Source organism: Symphalangus syndactylus, chromosome 16 (genome assembly GCF_028878055.3).
Source record: "Symphalangus syndactylus isolate Jambi chromosome 16, NHGRI_mSymSyn1-v2.1_pri, whole genome shotgun sequence".
NCBI classification, from domain to species: Eukaryota; Metazoa; Chordata; class Mammalia; order Primates; family Hylobatidae; genus Symphalangus; species Symphalangus syndactylus.
Window position 1 is genome coordinate 33,890,309 of NC_072438.2, and position 19,328 is coordinate 33,909,636.

General features: G+C 43.5%; 1 protein-coding gene across 1 annotated transcript in view; it reads left to right on the forward strand.

Moving 5' to 3' along the window:
• Window positions 1-1,990: 1,990 nt before the first annotated feature.
• Window positions 1,991-19,328, forward strand: part of RBPJ (recombination signal binding protein for immunoglobulin kappa J region) — a 267,391-nt gene continuing 250,053 nt past the window's right edge. Inside the window, exon 1 of the mRNA XM_063619760.1 lies at window positions 1,991-2,147. The gene's annotated coding sequence lies outside the window, so the exon portion shown is untranslated. The remainder of the gene's footprint in view (window positions 2,148-19,328) is intronic.

Sequence of the window (19,328 nt, forward strand, 5' to 3'; positions counted from 1 at the left end):
GAGGCTGTACCCAGAATCATACCACAGAGCCGGCCTAACAAAGATCCCACTGGGTCTGCCACTGTGAACACCAACACTGCAGCAACACCCTGACCCGGATCCCGGTCACTGCCATGGGGTCCACCATCCTCAGGAAAGTGGATGGAGCTGTTATTGCTGCCACCTGTAGCCAGAAGTAGATCATATAGAGGCAAGATAAGCTATAAAATAAATAACAGATACAAAGGCAACAGCACTGTGCCAACAAAGCAGGAGGCCTGAGGCTGGGGTCCAGGAAGCCCCAGTGGTACTAGACATTCACCCTTTAGTGGCTGCATTATGAGGGCCTTCAGCACAGACATCCTGGGGTAGGGAGGAGGGGGCATGTGGGCAACATCCCATTATTGACCGTCACAACAACATCTCAGTGCTTTAACAACTGGTGATACCATCCCCGTGCATAGCACTTCCCTCTGCTAATCAGTCTCTGGTAAGGAGAATAGAATACTTGGCTTAGATTAATCAAGATCTAGCCCCACCTGGGTGAACTGGAGTGTCACCTTTTCTGGGCATATGGCCGTTTGGTGAGTGAACAAAAGATAAAATCAGGACTCTGCCAACAAGGAAGGAGGTGATGGGGGAAGCTAAAATGGCATAAACAATCCATAGTGTCTGTGATGCATGCCCTGATTCACTCCCAGTGGTGAGGTGGGATGGGGGACACAGGACAGAGAAACTCAAGGCCCAAGGGGTTGAGTGTTAGTGTACCCTGGAACACAGGGGTGGTCACAGAGGCCTAGGGCAGCCAACCATCTCACTTTGCCTGTGACAGGGGATTCCCTGGATGTGGGACTTTCCATGCTAAAATCAGCAAAGCACTGGGCAAATCAGGACAAACTGTTCACTCTACAGCAAGGCCAGTGAGTTCATGATCTCCATAATGTTACTTAAGAGAAGCTAGAAAGGGCCAGAGAGGTCATGTGCTGTGCCCAAGGCCACTCTGCTAATTCATTCATCCCTTTTCTTCATTGGTCACTGACGTGTTCAATGTTACTTTACCAAGTGCCTATCATCTGTAGAACTGTGCCCAGCACAGCTCTAGGCACTTCACATGTATTGATCTATTTAATCTTCACAAGAATCCTAGGAAAGAGGTGGCATATTATCCCCATTCTACAGATGAACAAATTGAGACATAGGTTAAATAACTTGCCCAGGTCAGACAGCTATTAGGTGGCAAGATCACGATGTCTTAGGCAGTCAGGCTGCGAGCACATGTCCTCATCCCATGCTGCACAGTTCAGAAACCATCTCAGGAGGCACAGCCTGTGGACCAAGACTGTATCCCAGTTCACATCCATCTAGGCCCCCCACTACAGATGAAGTATGCTATCAGGCTCACAAGTGTCTGGAGGAAGAGCGGCAGGGAGACCAAGAAGGGCCTGTTATAGATGGTTGTCACCAGGGCTTATGTTACAGAAGGCTGAGTCTCTGCTCAAGAGGTTAAGCTTGGAGATGTTGCACTGTGGGGAGTATGACATTATGGGTTATTGGGCTGGTGACATGGCACATGACATCACCGTACCTCAACTTTCAGAGCTAGGAGACTGGGAATCTGGACCAAATGATGGTGAAGGCCTCACCTAGGATTTGGGGTATTAAGTATTTTAACTCATCAGAAATAACTGAGATCAGGAACATCAAGGCAGTCACTAAACAGGAAAAAAAGTCAAATTAGCCTAAAGCAGCTGTAACATCATTTATTTCCTTTTTTCCGTTGGTGATTTGTTTTGTAGGCTGCTATTAGTAAAAATCAGGCCTCTGATTTCAGGATAAACCGAGGAAAAACAAGAAGCAATAAATATTAATTTATGTTGGTCTTTACAGATACCCTTTGTAATCAAAGCACATCCAAACCCTCTACCCCACAAAAAAAAAAAAAAAAAAAAAAACAAACTTATGTCTGCATTTTTTCCCTTGGAGAGAGAGAATGTTGAATCTCTTCCTCTTCATTTTGACATTTTCACTTCCTTTGTTGCCAGGCAAAGTGGCCACCAGATCGGGTGGAAGGGGCTCTTTCTACGGCATTTCATGACTAAGCCTCCAAGAACAACCTGTACTGAGTTTCTCTTTGAGATGATTGGACTGCTCTATCCAGCATCGTTGAGGTAAGTGAATTCTCTAATGAGCTATTTATGTTATGTTGCCCATAAAAATACTTAACATGCTTCAGTTCATGACTTGTGAATAAGTAAATTGCTTTTTGCTACTGCCACCTCAAGGGGTAACAAGTTAACCGACTCCTTTGCCATTGAAATCTCTGCATGGTAGTGTTCTGGTTATACTGGCTTCTTTCTGATAAGGCCTTAGATCACTCAGTGGAAGATCCGGCCTAGGCTGCAAAAGATAAGCTGTGCAGTCCTAGGACAAGATGCTCTTCCCCGGGCCTCCAGACCAGCAACACTGCCTCCTTCTTAGGACCTTTCATGTCTCCTCATAGTTTTCTAACTCCATACTTTCTTTTATGTGCCCTTGCAGAGAAACAAAAAAGAATTTTCTAGAATCAAAAACATCTATAGTCCCTCTAGGTATTTAAATTTTTAGATGTTTTCTTTTAAATAAGCTCCTCCGAAAACGCTTCTGTTGGTAGGTGTTACTGATCACGTTGGTTGTTTATCTGAAAGCAGGATATTTTCTCGAAACTCACCGCTGGGATTTTCAGGGACAGAGAAAGGCCCACAACATACTAGCTGTCTTCAAAATTGTAATTTAGCTGAAAGACAACAGAAATGTTCATGCATGCATTTATTCACTTGTACATACATACGTTCTGTACACTATTATTGAGTGCCTGCTGTATATTGGGTATTTAAGAAATAATACAAGTGGTTTCTGAGCTCTGAGCTCTGGCTCTCAGAGCAGGGGCCAAGGAATGGAGTAGTGACAGAAGGGTCACAAGTCCTCATATGCCCAAAGCACTGTCTGCCAATTTTTATTCTCTTCTTATTCATGCACTCACTTGACAAATATCTACTGCATGTCTACAACATGCCTGGTAGAATAATGTTTCACACATGCCTGTGTATTTTCCAAAAGTACTTGGATGCAGTTGTGATCAATTAAATATAAGTCCATTTGAAAGTTTTACTGAAACTTTTAATGTTCTTTTGACATTATTTTCTCAGCCAATGGATTCCAAAAGTTCATTGTTGTCATAGAACTGCACAAAAAGAGTTAAAAATGTGTTTTTCTACTGGAAAATGGGGGGACCATCTGCTGGTTCTGTATCAGAAGCCTAATGCAGAATTCACAGCAATTCCAGAAGGTGTGGGGTTTTGTAGACCACCAGAAGTCTAGAGGCCAGAAAACCAGGGAGGCCTGGGGAAGCTCAGAAAGTGTTTAACTAGTTTTTATGCATAACTTAGACCAATGCCCTTTTCATACCATAGACAAACAAAGGACTAGTTAAATACATATAGTGTAGTATTATACTGTATTTAGCTAGTATAGTATTTAACTACAGTATAATATTATACTGTATTGAACTAGTCCTTATGTTTGTCTATGGTATGAAAAGGGCACTGCTCTTTGTTATGCAAAAAAAATCTCTTTTAAAATAATTTAATGACTAATTAAATTACTTTATGTCATTATTACCTGTTATATATGATAAATAGTACATAACTTTGGATATCCAATCTCAGCCTTACTAAACAATCCTGATTATTTGGCTCCATTTCTGCAGTTTAGCTTTTTCTAAAGCAAAATATGCTATAATTATCTATGTTGATGGTTCTTTATACCTTTCAAAGTGCCTTCCCTATATACTGTTTGGTTGAATGTTACCAAAACTATGAGATATGGACAGGACAGGAATCACTGTCTTCATTTCCTAGATGAAGTTATAGATGTTAGTTATAGAATTTCCCTGGATGAACTATGCAGATACAAAATAGTCAAGGGTTACCTAGGTAAGGTGGCCAGAAAAATGGATTATGAATACATGTAAAATGATCCTAGGATATATAATCTGAATGAGGGAAGGGGGAGGTAAGCTAGAATCCTTTTCTTCTGTTGGACATCGTTCAAGTTCTAAGACCACCATGCTCACTTTAAATTCCCGTCACTGGGGTCCAGAAAAAATATATATATTTTTGAAAGAATGGAAAATAGGCCGGTCATGGTGGCTCCTGCCTATAATCCCAGGGCTTTGGGGGGCCGAGGCAGGTGGATCGCTTGAGCCCAGGAATTCGAGACCAGCCTGCGCAACATGGCAAAACTCTGTCTCTACAAAAAATACAAAAATTAGCTGGGTATAGTCGTGCATGCCTGAAGTCCCAGCTACTTGGGAGGCTGGGGTGGAAGGATCACTTGAGCCACGGAGGTCAAGGCTGCAGTGAGCCCTGCAGTGCCACTGCACTCCAGCCTGGGCAACAAAGTAAGGCCCTGTCTAAAAAAAAAAGAATGGAAAGAAAATCCAGAAAAGAAAATCTGGGAAGCAGTATGATACAAACAGGAAAATTTAAGAGCAGTTTAGTGAGATATAAGTTAGCTAAATGTGATTCAACCAACCAGTAATTTTTGTTAACTGTATTTTCATGAAATGATAATGTATGCGACCTTAAGAAATAAGATTAAATTATATTGGCTCTCGTTTTAGGTGATGCATATTTAAGCAAGAGGCAGCACTATCAAAAGAACAGGTTTGGGTTTGAATTTTGCCTTCAGTACATGCCAGCCATCAGGCAAATCTTAATGCTTAATCTTTCTGAACTTCAATTTTTCCATCTCTAAACTGAGGATGATAATGTCTCCTTTGCGCAATTGCTTCAAGGATTAGAGACATCGTATGCAAATCACCTAGTAAGGTGCCATGTAGCAGAAACTCAACTAGGGGTGGCTATTGTTTTGGATGGTGGTGGTGGTTTATATTAATATGTGATCTTGTGGCTTGAACATTAGACTTGGAGTCAAAGGACCTGTGTTTGCTCCGTGCCTCTTCCATTTAGTAATAAGATATTGTTGAAGATATTTAGACTCCTTCATCCTTAATCTCATGAGTTGTAAAAATGAGTATAATTTCCCTTCCTATTTTTGTTTTGAGTTTCACATGAATATTTCTTAAATATAAATGTCATATACAGTAGAATATCACTGCCACTAAGTCCTTGAAAACTAATTGCCTAGGTTAAAACATAGACATGTCACTGTAGCGTATACAAGGTATCACTGTAATGAGAATATGGGGTAGAATTTTATCTATATTTTCAGAAGTCCTGCACAATAAAAAAAAGTCTCAAATTAGTTGAGCATGGTAGCTTGTTCCTATAGTCCCAGCTACTTGAGAGGCTGAGACAGGAGGATCTTTTGAGGCCCAAGAGTTAGAGGCTGCAGTGAGCTGTGATTGTGCACTCCAGCCTGGGTGACAGAGTGAGACAAATTTCAAATGAAAACAAGAAATGTATAGTTAGCATAAGGGAATAATTCTCAATTTTAAGGAAGAGGACACATTTGAACAGGCTTACAATAGTCACAAAGGACTGTCCACTCCTGGGTGACATCAGAAGGGATCAACTGCCATCTGCCCGGGTCCTTTATTAGAGCATCCAAGATTCCTAAAGCTCAGAGGGAGTAGAGATAGTGCAGCCACCCGCTGTGTGACGGAAGTGGAAACTGAGGCCTAGAGAAGTGCAGTGACTTCATCACAAGGCTGCCACAGCAAAAGGGGGCTGAGGAGTGGGCCTGCCACCTGCCCCTGTCATCGGCAGGCTTGGGGTTTTGCATGACTACACTGTTAGGTCCGTTCTGATGTATACGCCATGGGCTTTAGGTCGCTGGATCTGGTAAGTGGGAAATACTGGAGAGCAAATCCAAGGCTGCCTGCTAAGCTGGAGGTTAAAATCACCCCAGACTGTTTCAGTGTAAGGCTGGGGGGCAGCGAAGGCTGGAAATCCACATCGTAAAGCTCCTTCCATCCTTGTGCATTGATGATATCATCCAGGAAACATTTCAACAACATGGATGGAACTAAATGTCTTGCCAGGTGGTAGCTCGTGATATATACAGACAGCCCCTGAGTCACAAAGAAAGACTACAGAGGTCCCATACATACAAACAGCTGCCGCCATCCGCCTGGCCCCCACCACCCTGCAGCTGCCGTGGGCTGTGTGAAAAAAATTAAAAAAGAAAGAAAGGAATAGAAAAAAAATTTGGACCACTTGCAGATTCCGCACATTCAGAGGCAGAGGAAGGGGAAAAGTTGTGGAAACAGGAATAGCATAAGGGAACAGACTCTTAGGATAAATTTTCTGCCACGGGTGATCTAGTGGCAACCCCCTCTGTCTTTGCACTGAAAAGTTTCCTCCTGGGAATAACTGTCTTTTCCTATCCACACTGCCAGAAATTTTATCAATGTAGCATTCTTTCCTCAAAAGCCTTTTTGGAATAAGGAAAGCAGGGAATAAATCATAATTAATTTTAACTTACCACTAGAAATTTCTTTTGGAATGTCACTCTCCTTTATAATAATTAATACCTACCTCATGGGGTTGCTGTGAAAACAAACTAGACTTTTAAAGTCCTTAGAACTGTGCCCGATAGATGGTATAACTCTGAGAAGTGTTATAAAAGCACTAGCTCTCTAGATAATTACAATGATTACCATTTTACAGATGAAAGAACTGAGGTTGACAGAAGTCACATTACTCTGCCTAGACTACATAACTTATATGTAGAAACGGGATTCAAATCCAGGTCTGTCTTTCAATCTCACAATCCTAACCACTGTGCTACACATAGTCATATGCCTGGCTTTGGAGGTGCGGGCAAGTGAAAGGATATTAGAGGCAGTCGTTCACAGGTTAGAATTAACTGTCAGATTGTTTTCCTACTGAAAATCAACTGAGCTCAGCCACACTCAGAAAATGGGAATTTTGATGAGTGAGCAGGACAAGTAGGTTATTTGGAAAAGAATTGGGGTAAGGGACTACAGTAGGGTTTGTTGGGATTTTTCCTTTCTTTCTTTCTTTCTTTCTTTCTTTCTTTCTTTCTTTTTTTTTTCTTCTTTTTTTGAGACAGAGTGTTGCTCTATTGCCCAGGCTGCAGTGCAGTGGTATGATCTTGGCTCACTGCAACCTCCATCTCCCAGGTTTGAGCGATTCTCCTGCCTCAGCCTCCCAAATAGCTGGGACTATAGGCATGTGCCACCATGCCCGGCTAATTTTTGTATTTTTAGTGGAGATGGGGTTTCACCATGTTGGCCGGGCTGGTCTCGAACTCCTGACCTCAAGTGATCTGCCCACCTCGGCCTCCCAAAGTACTGGGATGACAGGCATGAGCCACTGTGCTTGGCTTGCAGTAGATTTTGAGTAGGAAGCTTGGAGACAAAGATGCTCACAGGTGGGAGATGCAGACAAAAAAGGGCAATTTGGAGGAAGCTGAAAACCAACACTGACCTATGTGAAATTTGATTTACTTCTAACCTTACACCCAGGAGATGGGGAAGATTTCTATCTTTCATCCCACCCACGACTCCAGATAACTTGGTAGGCTACAAGATGGGTTAAATAAACTTCTGTGGGCTGGCTGGAAACATAATGCTTCCACTCCCATTTGTAATGCATTTCTTTGGAGAAATGCGTGCTGAGTTCCAAACAAATGACTTGTAATTTAATACAACATGTGTATGCTCTGCATCTCCACGGGCTGGGCACTGGACTAGGTGCCGAGGATATTAAAATAAATAAAGCAAGGTCCCTGCCCTTGGGCAGCCGGAGCCCTGTGAAGGAGGGAGATGTGTGAGTAACTAAGAGACAACGTGATAAGTGCAATAGGAGAGGTGTGTACAACGTACCGTAGGGAAGCACTGAGGAAGGAGACTGGGAAATTGCTTTTAAATGAACTTTTGGAATCTAACTCCTCTGCAAGCTGGTAGCTGCAAGCAATGCATTAGAAGTTACAGGAAGGACGCACTTACCATTTAGTACTGAATGAATTCATTCTTCAACAGGACCGTTGCTTGCTTTTTCCTTGGCAAGCCGTGGTATCAACACCTGTGTTTTTTCCCAAGAGGTGGGAGAGAGTGATGATTGCGTGGACTCTGAACTCAGACAGCTCGGGTTTGAATCTGACTTTCACTTACTAGTGAGATGACCTTTACCTAAGTCTGCTTCCTTATCTCTAAAATGGGGCCAATGCAAATACCTTATTTCTAGAGCTTCAGGGAGGGCTTCCTCTGGTGACTCAAACAGAGTAAATTGCTCACTCAGCTCTGGCTACTGTTAACTGAATGATAAGGCAGGAATCCCTGGCTTCAAATAACTTTATGCAGTACAGCTGTGTTTCAGAGACATCGTTTTAAGTGATACACAGATGAGCATTTTTATTTTTACTTACTTATTTATTTGAGATGGAGTCTTGCTCTGTTGCCCAGGCTGGAGGGCAGTGGTGCGATCTCACCTCACGGCAACCTCTGCCTCCCAGGTTCAAGCGATTCTCCTGCCTCAGCCTCCTGAGTAGCTGAGACTACAGGCACAAACCACTATGCCTGACTAATTTTTATATTTTTAGTAGAGATGGGGTTTCACCATGTTGGCAAGGCTGGTCTTGAACTCCTGACGTCAGGTGATCCACCTACCTTGGCCCCCCAGAGTGCTAGGATTACAGGCGTGAGCCACTGCACCCAGCCCAGATGAGCAGAGCCACTGCACCCGGCCCAGATGAGCATTTTAAAATTTCAGAGCATAGATTAATTTTCATATATCAGGGGAGAAATGTGTATATATATATATATATATATATATATATATATATACACATATATGTACACATACATATGTGATCACATCAAACCGTAGATTTCATAAATATTGCTGCTTAAATTTTTCTTAAAATATTTTTTTTTCTTTTTTTTTTTTGAGACGGAGTCTCGCTCTGTCACCCAGGCTGGAGTGCAGTGGCGCGATCTCGGCTCACTGCAAGTTCCGCCTCCCGGGTTCACGCCATTCTCCTGCCTCAGCCTCTCCGAGTAGCTGGGACTACAGGCGCCCGCCACCACGCCCGGCTAGTTTTTTGTATTTTTAGTAGAGACGGGGTTTCACCGTGGTCTCGATTTCCTGACCTCGTGATCCGCCCGCCTTGGCCTCCCAAAGTGCTGGGATTACAAGCGTGAGCCACCGCGCCCGGCTCTTAAAATATTATAGAAAATGAATTCACTTAAAGAAAACTAGTAAATAAGAGAAGGGAAAGGGATATGAGAAAAAGACATGGCAGACATTTGGAAATGCAGCCTATGATGGCCCTTCTTCATGTGTTTTCTCATTGTAATGAAATCCAAAACTTTCCTCTATGACTCTGAGTAAAGGCACCATTTTCTAATGCCTGAACTAAAGGGAAAGTGCATCTGAATAGCAGAAGAGAATGTCTTATACAGAGCCACGCTTTCTTGGCCCCAGTTTCAATCCTGGTGGAAAAATTTCCTGAAGCCAATGACAGCTGAGCTCCCCGCCTGGAATTCAGATGCTCGGAGGAGGGAAATTAGACCCTGAGGTTCTGAGGGCTCCTGGGCAGCTTGTGATGCGCATGACTCGGGAGAGCGGACCTGCCACCTGCCCACCTCCACCCTACAAGCTGGGGGAGCTTAAGCTGGGACGGGATTTGAGTCTGGGGGAGGCAGCAGGGAGAAGCCACAAAGAGGGAGCAGAAAAACAAAGAAAGGAGCAGAAGTACAGACCTGCATCACACTGCAGGTTTCCCGCAAGTTGCAGGGAGGTTTCTGGGGCACCCAGTTACCTTTACCTCTTTTGTGTAAAAATCACCTCCAGGAAAGTCCCTGTTTCAAATGTGCACCACAGTGGCCTCTGAAGCCGATGGAATGATCATGCCTAGATGGGGTTTCCCTGGGGTTGGTGTCCCCATTAGGGCTCCTTCTGGCCCTGTGGTGTCACGCCCACTGACAGACCTACATGCAGCAAACACAGCGTGTTCAAGCACACACACCAAAGGACACTGTTCTCTACGGTCTTTGAAGGTGTCCGTGAGGCAGAGGTTTAGCAGCTTGTTTAGCAGCGCTGTGTTTTGCGCTCTCTTACTGTTCTTGGGTAAATGCACTCCCTAACTGAGCTTCCTGACCTTCCCTCCACCCACCCGCTCACAGTCTTCATTCCCTCTGATATGCAAGGGGCAAGGTGTTAAGCACCTTGTGGGATCCACCCTGAGAGAGAAAGGTGCAGAGAAAAGTGAAATCATTGAGCCCCTGGGCAGGGCTTTCGGGTAAATCTCTTCATTTTAGCCTCAAAAATAGGGTTGTCGGATAAAATGCAGGACACCCAGTTAAACTGGAATGTTTGTTAGATAAACAACAAATAATTTTTTAGTATAAGAATGTCCTTAACACTACATGGGACATACTTAAACAAACAAACAAAAAATTTGTTTATCTAATATTTCGGTTGAACTGGGTGTCTGTACTTTTCTTTGCTCGATCCAGCAACTATACTCAGGAACACCCGGCTGAAGTTGCCTCTGTTATTCCTATTTCAAAGGCAGGGAAGATGAGACCTGCAGAGACAAAGCAACTTGTTTGTGAGTGGTAGAGCGGAGATGAGATTTTCAACCAGACCCACTGAGTTTAAAACCAGTGCCGGTTTCACGACACCGCACAAGAATCCAAATCTTAAAGTAAGGAGGTTGATGGGATGCTAATGGGGGAAACTGAGGCATGCTCTAAGGAATTTGGGGGGATTCCTGAATGCCTTGTTTAGAATGTAGCTAATCACTCAGTAAACAGCTGCTGGATGTAATTGAATTGAATTATCACCGTGCTTGCTAACTAAGACTGCTCCCCTCCTATAAACACTCAAGAAAAGCCCTGTTTCTCATGCCCAGCTAATGTCCCCCTTCAACACTATGCTTCAGCTCCTGGAGGCAGGCACTTCCCCACGTGTATAGGCAATGGTAAATGAGATCATGCGACATAGCTCCAAGAGAAGCTTCGAGTCACATTACATTCGTTTTAACACATGGAGGAAACCCACAGGACTGAAGGAATGGGCTGGCCCAAGGCGTAAGCCAGGCCTGTCTTGGCTGGACCACCTTCAGAGCTCAGCGTGTGCAGCCCGGTTGCCTTGCTTGAACCAGGCTGCCTTGCCAGACCTTGAAGATGTCTATCTGCACTTCAGTCAACATTCTTTTGGGGGTGCAGAAGCTGCGGTCATAGGGTGAGGGAAGGAGTGTCCTGCTAGAACCTTTTCTTGTCTGAAGATGGGATGATTCAGTAAATGTAAAGTTGCCATGAGCCTGGTTTCTTTCCTTCTTAGATTTGTGACACTGTGAGTTTACACACAGGAATCTGGACCGGGTGTGTGCCGCTCCTAGATATTCATAAGCCTTCATAAGCTCCTAGATATTCGTAAGCCTCCCGGGGAGAATTACTGTGACTTTGTGCATAGGAGAGCATCTCATCCTCCTCAAATTAAATTCAAGCCTTTCCCTCTAGCTCCTCACTGGAGGAGACATGACAGGGTGAAGAGCAGTGAGGACCAAGGAAAATGGTATCTAAAGAAAACGTGGGCTGGGCGTGGTGGCTCATGCCTGTAATCCCAATGCTTTGGGAGGCCAAGGAGGGCAGATCGCTTGAGGTCAGGAATTCAAGACAAGCCTGGGCAACATGGTGAAACCCCATCTCTACGAAAAATATAAAAAATTAGCTGGGCCTAGTGGTGTGCACCTGTAGTCCCAGCTATTTGGGAGGCTGAGGTGGGAGGATCGCTTGAACCCGAGAGGTGGAGGTTGCAGTGAGCCAAGATTGTGCCACTGCACTCCAGCCTGTGCAACAAAGGTGAGACTCTGTTTCAATAAAAAAAGAAAGAGAGAGAGAGAAAGAGAAAGAAAGAAAGAGAAAACATGTGAACCCAAATCCATCACCACTAAGAAAGTCAGCTACCTTCTAATCATTTTATTTTCTGATGATCAGAGTAATATATACTTATTTTAGAAAAGTTAAAAATGCTGAAAAGTAAAAAGAAAGCAATAAAAACAACCCATAACGCCGTCATGCAGGGATATAACCTCTCCTAAAATTGTAGTATATTTTCTAAGAGTCTCTGCACATGTAATAAACACCATTGGCCTCATACGTCATATGTGACTTTGTGTTCCACTTTTTTTTTAGCCTAACAAATCACAAACACTTCCCTCACATCATTAAGGACTCTGCAAAGAATCTTTATGACTTGGATGGATAGATTGAAAATGGCCACAATTTATAAGCTACTCTTGCTGAATATTAGATTATTTTCAGTGTTTTTCCAGATAGAAATAATACAGCAGTGAACATCTCTGAAGACATTTTTATCAGACCATTGGCACATGGTCCCCCGATGTGTAGAATCTAATATAAAGTGGCATCTGATCTGACCCAAAGGTTTAGCTTACGTTTTCTGTTTTACCATGCTCTGAAGAGCAGCTTATCTTCCAGAGGCCCCAGCAGCCGAACTAGCTGGAGAACCACTGGACTCAGTTATAGAACAGGGACTCCATGGCCCCTTATCAAATGGAGGGGGCTCCAGTGCTGCAGAAGTCCCAGGCCCAGGCCGGGCACAGTGGCTCACACCTGTAATCCCAGCACTTTGGGAGGCCAGGGTGAATCTCTTGAAGCCAGTAGCGAGTCCCTGTCTATACAAAAAAATTTTTTAATTAGCCAGGTGTGATGGTGCACGCCTGTGGTCCCAGCTTCTTGGGAGGCTGAGGTGGAAGGACTGCTTGAGCCCAGGAGGCAGAGATTGCAGTGGGCTGAGATCACACCAATGCACTTCAGCCTGGGTGGCAGAGCAAGACCCCGTATCAAAAAAGAAAAGAAGTCCCAGACTCCCTTAGACTCAGGCCAGAGTGCATGGGGCAGAGGAGGGGAGTGAGAGTGAAATCCCAGGAACAATTTTGAGAACCCACCATGCGATGTAATTCCACCGAGAACAGGATGCTCAAAGTCCACAGAACTGTGCCGTTTGGAATTTTTACAAAACCATTGCTTGCTGATTTAGTTAATAATAATGTTGGGTTCCAAATTTTTTCTAAAAAGGAGTCTTAAATGTTCTCCACTTGGACAGGGTTGGCTTAAAAATAAACAAATAAGTTATATAAGCCAACATTCTGGAGAACCGGGTTTTGGAAGCCAAGGTTCCTGTCTTGCGGTTGGGCCTCACGTGCGGCCTGCAGGGTGGAGAAGCAGGGGAGATTTCCAGCCGTCCCTGAAACCCGGCTGCTAATTGACATAGCAACACCCACCAGGGACCCAGGCAGCATGCACCCTGTGGTGCCTAGAAGACATTCCCAGTGGTTGGAAGATAGTGAAGAGTAACAAAAAAGCAAGCACAACCACTGGTAGCTGATGACAGACTCCTTTTTCCTTTACTCTCTCCTCCAGTGTTAGATGTTTTGAAGGTTTCATGGTGTTATCCGAGCGCTGTCATCTTCTGCTTGAGAGCTGGCTGCATTTTGGTGGGAAGTGAGGTGATTACTGTGTATTTTTTTTTTTTTTGAAAGCTCCTCCAGAAAGAACCATGTCAGATTCCCCAAAGAGTTACTAATGCGGATGGAGCCCCACTGTGGTCCCAGCTGTCATAGCCACTGCAAGGAACAGAAGAGGTCCGGGGCTCTGGTGGGCCCCAGAATCCCCCATGCATTCCTAGAGTGATATGAATAAGTGAACTGTTGCAAATGAGTCCATTCACGCAAGTACTTATGTAACGTAATGAGCGTGATCTTAGAAAGTAGGACAACGAACATATGAAAAAATGCTCAGTATTACTGATCATTAGAGAAATGCAAATCAAAACCACAATGAGTTACCGTCTCATACCAGTCAGAATGGCTATTACTAAAAAGTCAAAAAATAACAGATGCTGTCAACGTTGTGGAGGAAAGGGAACAGTTACACACTGTCAGTGGGAGTGTAAATTAGTTCAACTGTTGTGGAAAGCAGTGTGGTAATTTCTCAAAGGGCTAAAGACAGAACTAGCATTCAACCCAGCAATACCATTGCTGTGTATATACCCAAAGGAACATATTAATAAGTCATTATATCATAAACACACATGCACACAAATGTTTATTGCAGCACTATTCAGAATAGAAAAGACATAGAATCAACCTAAATGTCCATCAATTACAGATTGGATAAAGAAAATGTGGTACATATACACCACGAAATACGATGCAGCCCTAAAAAGAATGAGATCCTGTCTTTTGTGGGAATGTGGATGGAATTGGAGGCAATTTTTCTTAGCAAACTAGCACAGGAACAAAAAACCAAATACTGCATGTTCTGACTTATAAGTGGGAGCTAAATGATGAGAACTCATGGACACAAGGAAGGCAACAACAGACACTGGGGTCTTTTTGAGGGTGGAGGGTGGGAGGAGGGGGAGGATCAGGGAAAGTAACTATTGGGTACTAGGCTTAGTACCTGGGTGACGAAATAATTGGTACAACAAACCCCTGTGACATGAGTTTACCTATACAACAAACCGACACATGTAACCTTGAACCTAAAATAAAGGTTAAAAAAAAAAAAAAGAAAGAAAGTAGGAGACCCTGAGGGCTTCTCTTAGTCTGTTGGGGCTGTTATAACAAAATACCATAAACTGAGTGTTTACAAACAACCAAAATCTATTTCTTATAATTCTGGAGACCTGAAAGTCTAAGATCAAGATGTCAGCAGATTCAGTGTCTGACGAGGGCCCACTTCCTGGTTCATAGATGGTGTCTTCTATCTGTGTCCCCACAAGGTGAAAGGGGTGAGATATCTCTCTGGGGCCTCTTTTATAAGGGCACTAATCCCATTCATGAGGGTTTCACCCTTGTGACCTAATCACCTCCCAAAGGCCTCATCTCCCAATACCTTGGGGATTAAGATTCCGGGGGGGGACACAAACATTCAAACTATAGCATTGTGGTCCGAAGGGTTAAAAAATAAAATATAGTATGCCCTACCCTCAAATTGTTTATACTATTAATAGTTAAGGAGAATAGATGTGTTCACAAATACCAGTAATAACTAGAAAATGCTACAAGACCATTATGAAGGGCAATGTAGACCAGGGATTTACATGGGTCAGGAATGCAAGGTAATTGAATCATAGAGGCAGGTATTTCCCATGCTGTTCTCATGATAGTGAATAAGTCCTACGAGATCTGATAGTTTTATAAAGGGCAGTTCCTCTGCACATATTCTTTTGCCTGCCACCATGTAAGACATCCCTTTGCTCTTCCTTGGTCTTCTGCCATGATTGTGAGGCCTCCCCAGCCACGTGGAACTGTGAGTCCGTTAAACCTCTTTTCTTTAAAAATTACCCAGTGTCAGGTATGTCTTTATTAGCAGCGTTGGGAACAGACTAATACAATGTGTTTTTAATTATTGCTCAGATTTCTCTTCTGATTTTCCTGAAGCTCTTTCTCACTGTAAGTCTGCGTGACCCATCAAGTATCAGCACAAGTTCACCTCCAAAGAAGCACAGTCTAAACAATCAAAGGAAATTTTTTAAAAAATTTTAATCTCTGATTTATATCTTTCAAAACAAAATTAAAGAAGACTCCATCTAGAACACTCCAGCAACACATAACTCCTAAATTCTGCCCTATCTAATGCGATAGCCTTCTTCCCTCTCCATACCTCCTTAGGTCACAAAGAACATCCTCTACCCTTTCCCTTCCCTTCAGTCTCTCAACTTTTATTATAGTCGTGTATCCCTTAATGATGGGGATATGTTCTAAGAAATGCATCACTAGGCAATTTCATTCTTGTGTGAACATCGCAGAGTGTACTTACATAAACCCAGATGGTACAACCCACCACCCACCTAGGCTATATGGCTCAGTCATAGGCTACAAACCAGTTCCTAGGCGACAAACCAGTACAGCATGTGACTCTACTGGACACTGTAGGCAATTGGAACACAATGGGAAGCATTTGTGTATCTAAACATAGAAAAAGTACATTAAAAATATGGTCTAAAAGATAAAAAATGGTATACTTGCATAGAGCACTTACCGTGAATGGAGCTCACAGGACTGGAAGTTGCTCTGGGTGAGTCAGTGAATGAGTGAGTGGTGAGTGAATGTGAAGGCCTAGGACATTACTGTACCCTACTGCAGACTTTGTAAACACTGTAACTTAGGCTACACTACATTTATTTAAAATTGTTTTCTTCAATAATCAATTAACTTTAGCTTCCTGCAACTTTTTACATGTTAAACTTTTTGATCTTTTAAAACTTTTTGACTCTTTTGTAATAACATTTAGCTTAAAACACATATTGTATAGCTGTACAAAAATATTTTCCTTATATCCTTATTCTAAAAGCTTTTTAAAACTTTAAATTTTTTTTACTTTTTAAACTTTTTTTTTTTTTTTTTTCCTGAGACAGAGTCTTGCTCTGTCACCCAGGCTGGAGGGCAGTGGCCTGATCACAGCTCACTGCTGCCTCAACCTCCTGGGTTCAAGCCACCCTCCTGTCCCAGCCTCCTGAGTAGCTGGGACTACAGGCATGCGCCACCACATCTGGCTAATTTTTTTATTTTTTTTTTCTAGAGACGGGGGTCTCATTATGTTACCCAGACTGGTCTTGAACTCCTGAGCTCAAACGATCCTCCCACCTCAGCCTCCCAAAGTACTGGGATTACTGGTGTGAGCCACCATCTGGCCTACTTTTTAAACTTCTTGATTAAAAGCTAAGACACACACACATTAGCATAGGCCTCCACAGGGTCAGGATCATCAATGTCACTGACTTCTCCCTCCACATCTCTTCCTACTGGAAGGTCTTTGGGGCAAAAACATGCATAGAACTGTCATCTCCTATGATAACAATACCTCCCGAAGGACCTGCCTAAGGCTGCTTTACAGTTAACTTCACATAAGTAGAAGGAATACACTCTAACCTAACAATAAAAAGTATGGTATAGTAAATACAGAAACCAGTAACACAGTCAATTTATTATTATCAACTATTACATACTGTACATAGTTTATGTTTTATGTGTAGATTTTTATAGGACTGGCAGAGCAGAAAGTGTGTGTACACCAGCATCACCAATCATCAATGCATTACTCATAAACATGTGAGTAACACACTGTGCTGCAATGTCACTAGGCGATAGGAAGTTTTCAGCTCCATTATAATTTGATGGGACCACCCTCATATATGTGGCCCATCATACACAGAAACTTTGTGATGCGGCACATGACCATACTCAATTCCTTTTTACAAAGTAGATAACAGGCAAGAATCAGAGCACACGTTCTTGTTAATAACCATCCATTCTTGTTAATAACCATCTGCCCCATTACTCGCAGACAGGGCTCTCCAATGCCATTCATAGGGCCTGACACTGGCACAGCTCCCCTAAAGCCAGTTTGTTTTTTGCTTCAGTTCTTTTGATGCTCCCAGACAACTAGAAGACAATTTAATCCTTGTGCAGTAAAACTGAGGTGTTGGGAAATTTTTCTAACAGATTTAAATCTGGTTAGTGGTGGGCTAGGACCTGGCTGATCCCAGCGGCCTTCTTACCAGGACTGATAATAGCCCAGATGGTCTGTCCTGTTAAAGAAAAAATGTAGCTGGGTGTGGTCGCTCACGCCTGTAATCCCAGCACTTTGGGAGGCTGAGGCAAGCAGATCATTTGAAGATCAGGAGTTTGAGACCAGCGTGGCCAACATGGTGAAATCCCATTTCTACTAAAAATACAAAAAATTAGCCAAGCGTGGTGGCACACACCTGTAGTCCCAGCTACTTGGGAGGCTGAGGCAGAAGAATCGCTTGAACCCAGGAGGCGGAGGTTGCAGTAAGCCGAGATCGCACCACTGCACTCCAGCCTGGGCGACAAAGCAAGACTCTGTCTCAAAAAAACAAAATAAAAAAAATTAGCCAGGCGTGGTGGTGGGTGCCTGCAGTCCCAGCTAATTGTGAGGCTGAGGCAGGAGAACTGCTTGAACCTGGGAGGCTGAGGTTGCAGTGAGCCGAGATGGCACCAAAGCACTCCAGCCTGGGTGACAAAGTAAGACTTCATCTCAAAAAAAAAAAAAAAAAAAAAAGAAAAAGAAAAAAAAATGTATCCAAACACTTGTTAAAGACAAGTGGTGGACTATTCAAGGGGTCCGTGGCCATCGGTACAGGGATCACTGCAATGGGTTCTTGCTCTGGGGGAGAGAGATTGGACTCAGCTCCGACTGCAACAGCAAGCAGGGATTGACAGCCAAGGAGGAGGGCGGGGCAGTGGATGAAAAATTACTAAAATGAAACATCAAGGATGGAGAGTTCGTGTATTGATAGGATCTTTGCTGCAGGCAGGCCAAGGTGATAAGCTATCACAGAGGGTGGTCAGATACCAACGGTGGGGGACTTTCCTCAACTGACTTAGTAGGATTCTTGCTCAAACTGGATTCTACAAGGACAGAAAGAAAGGCCCAAGGTCAAGACCTCAGGACCAGTTAAGCAGAGGACTCAGGGGAGGCTGAGTCAAGTTTTGGTCAAAGGAGATGATCTTTGTCAATCCTCATAACAGATTGAAGTGGAAGGCCAAGTCCGGGATGTGGGGACTGGCTCAGAGCTCCAAAGTGTCCTACGTAATATTAAGGACATGGAAAATCCCAGAGTTGCCCAGAAGTATAGTTTGTCAGAAGGCACAGTAATAGATACCAATCTGTCTATAAATGAAGAACTTTTTTGAAGACAGTTATGTTGGGCCGGGTGCAGTGGCTCGTGCCTGTAATCCCAGCACTTTGGGAGGCCTAGGTGGGCAGATCACCTGAGGTCAGGAGTTCGAGACCAGCCTGGCCAACGTGGCGAAGCCCCATCTCTACTAAAAATACAAAAATTAGCTGGGTGTGGCATCAGACACCTGTAATCCTAGCTACTCAGGAGACTGAGGCAGGAGAATCACTTGACCCTGGGAGGCAGAGGTTGTAGTGGTTGTAGTGAGCCGAGATCGTGCCACTGCACTACAGCCTAGGGGATAAAGTAAGACTCTGTCTGAAAAAAAAAAAAAAAAAAAAAAAGATAGCTATGTTGTTTTGCATCAAGGAGAGATTTTTTTTTCAAGAAGGGCTTGTGTTTTTTAAAGTGGTTTTTCTTTTGCAAAGTGGCAAACTTCTTACGGTATTTTTCACCCTCTAAGTTCTTGCTATCTCTTTTGCCACCCTCTGCCTGTGTCAAATGGCAAATTTAATGGAAGTTGTTTGGAAGATAGTGGCAGGAGATGGAAGAAAAATGGTTTCTCTCCTCAACACCACTGTCAGGGTAATGCGTTTTCCTCATTGCTGCAAAGGAAATCGTAAGAGCATTTTGCCCACTCCA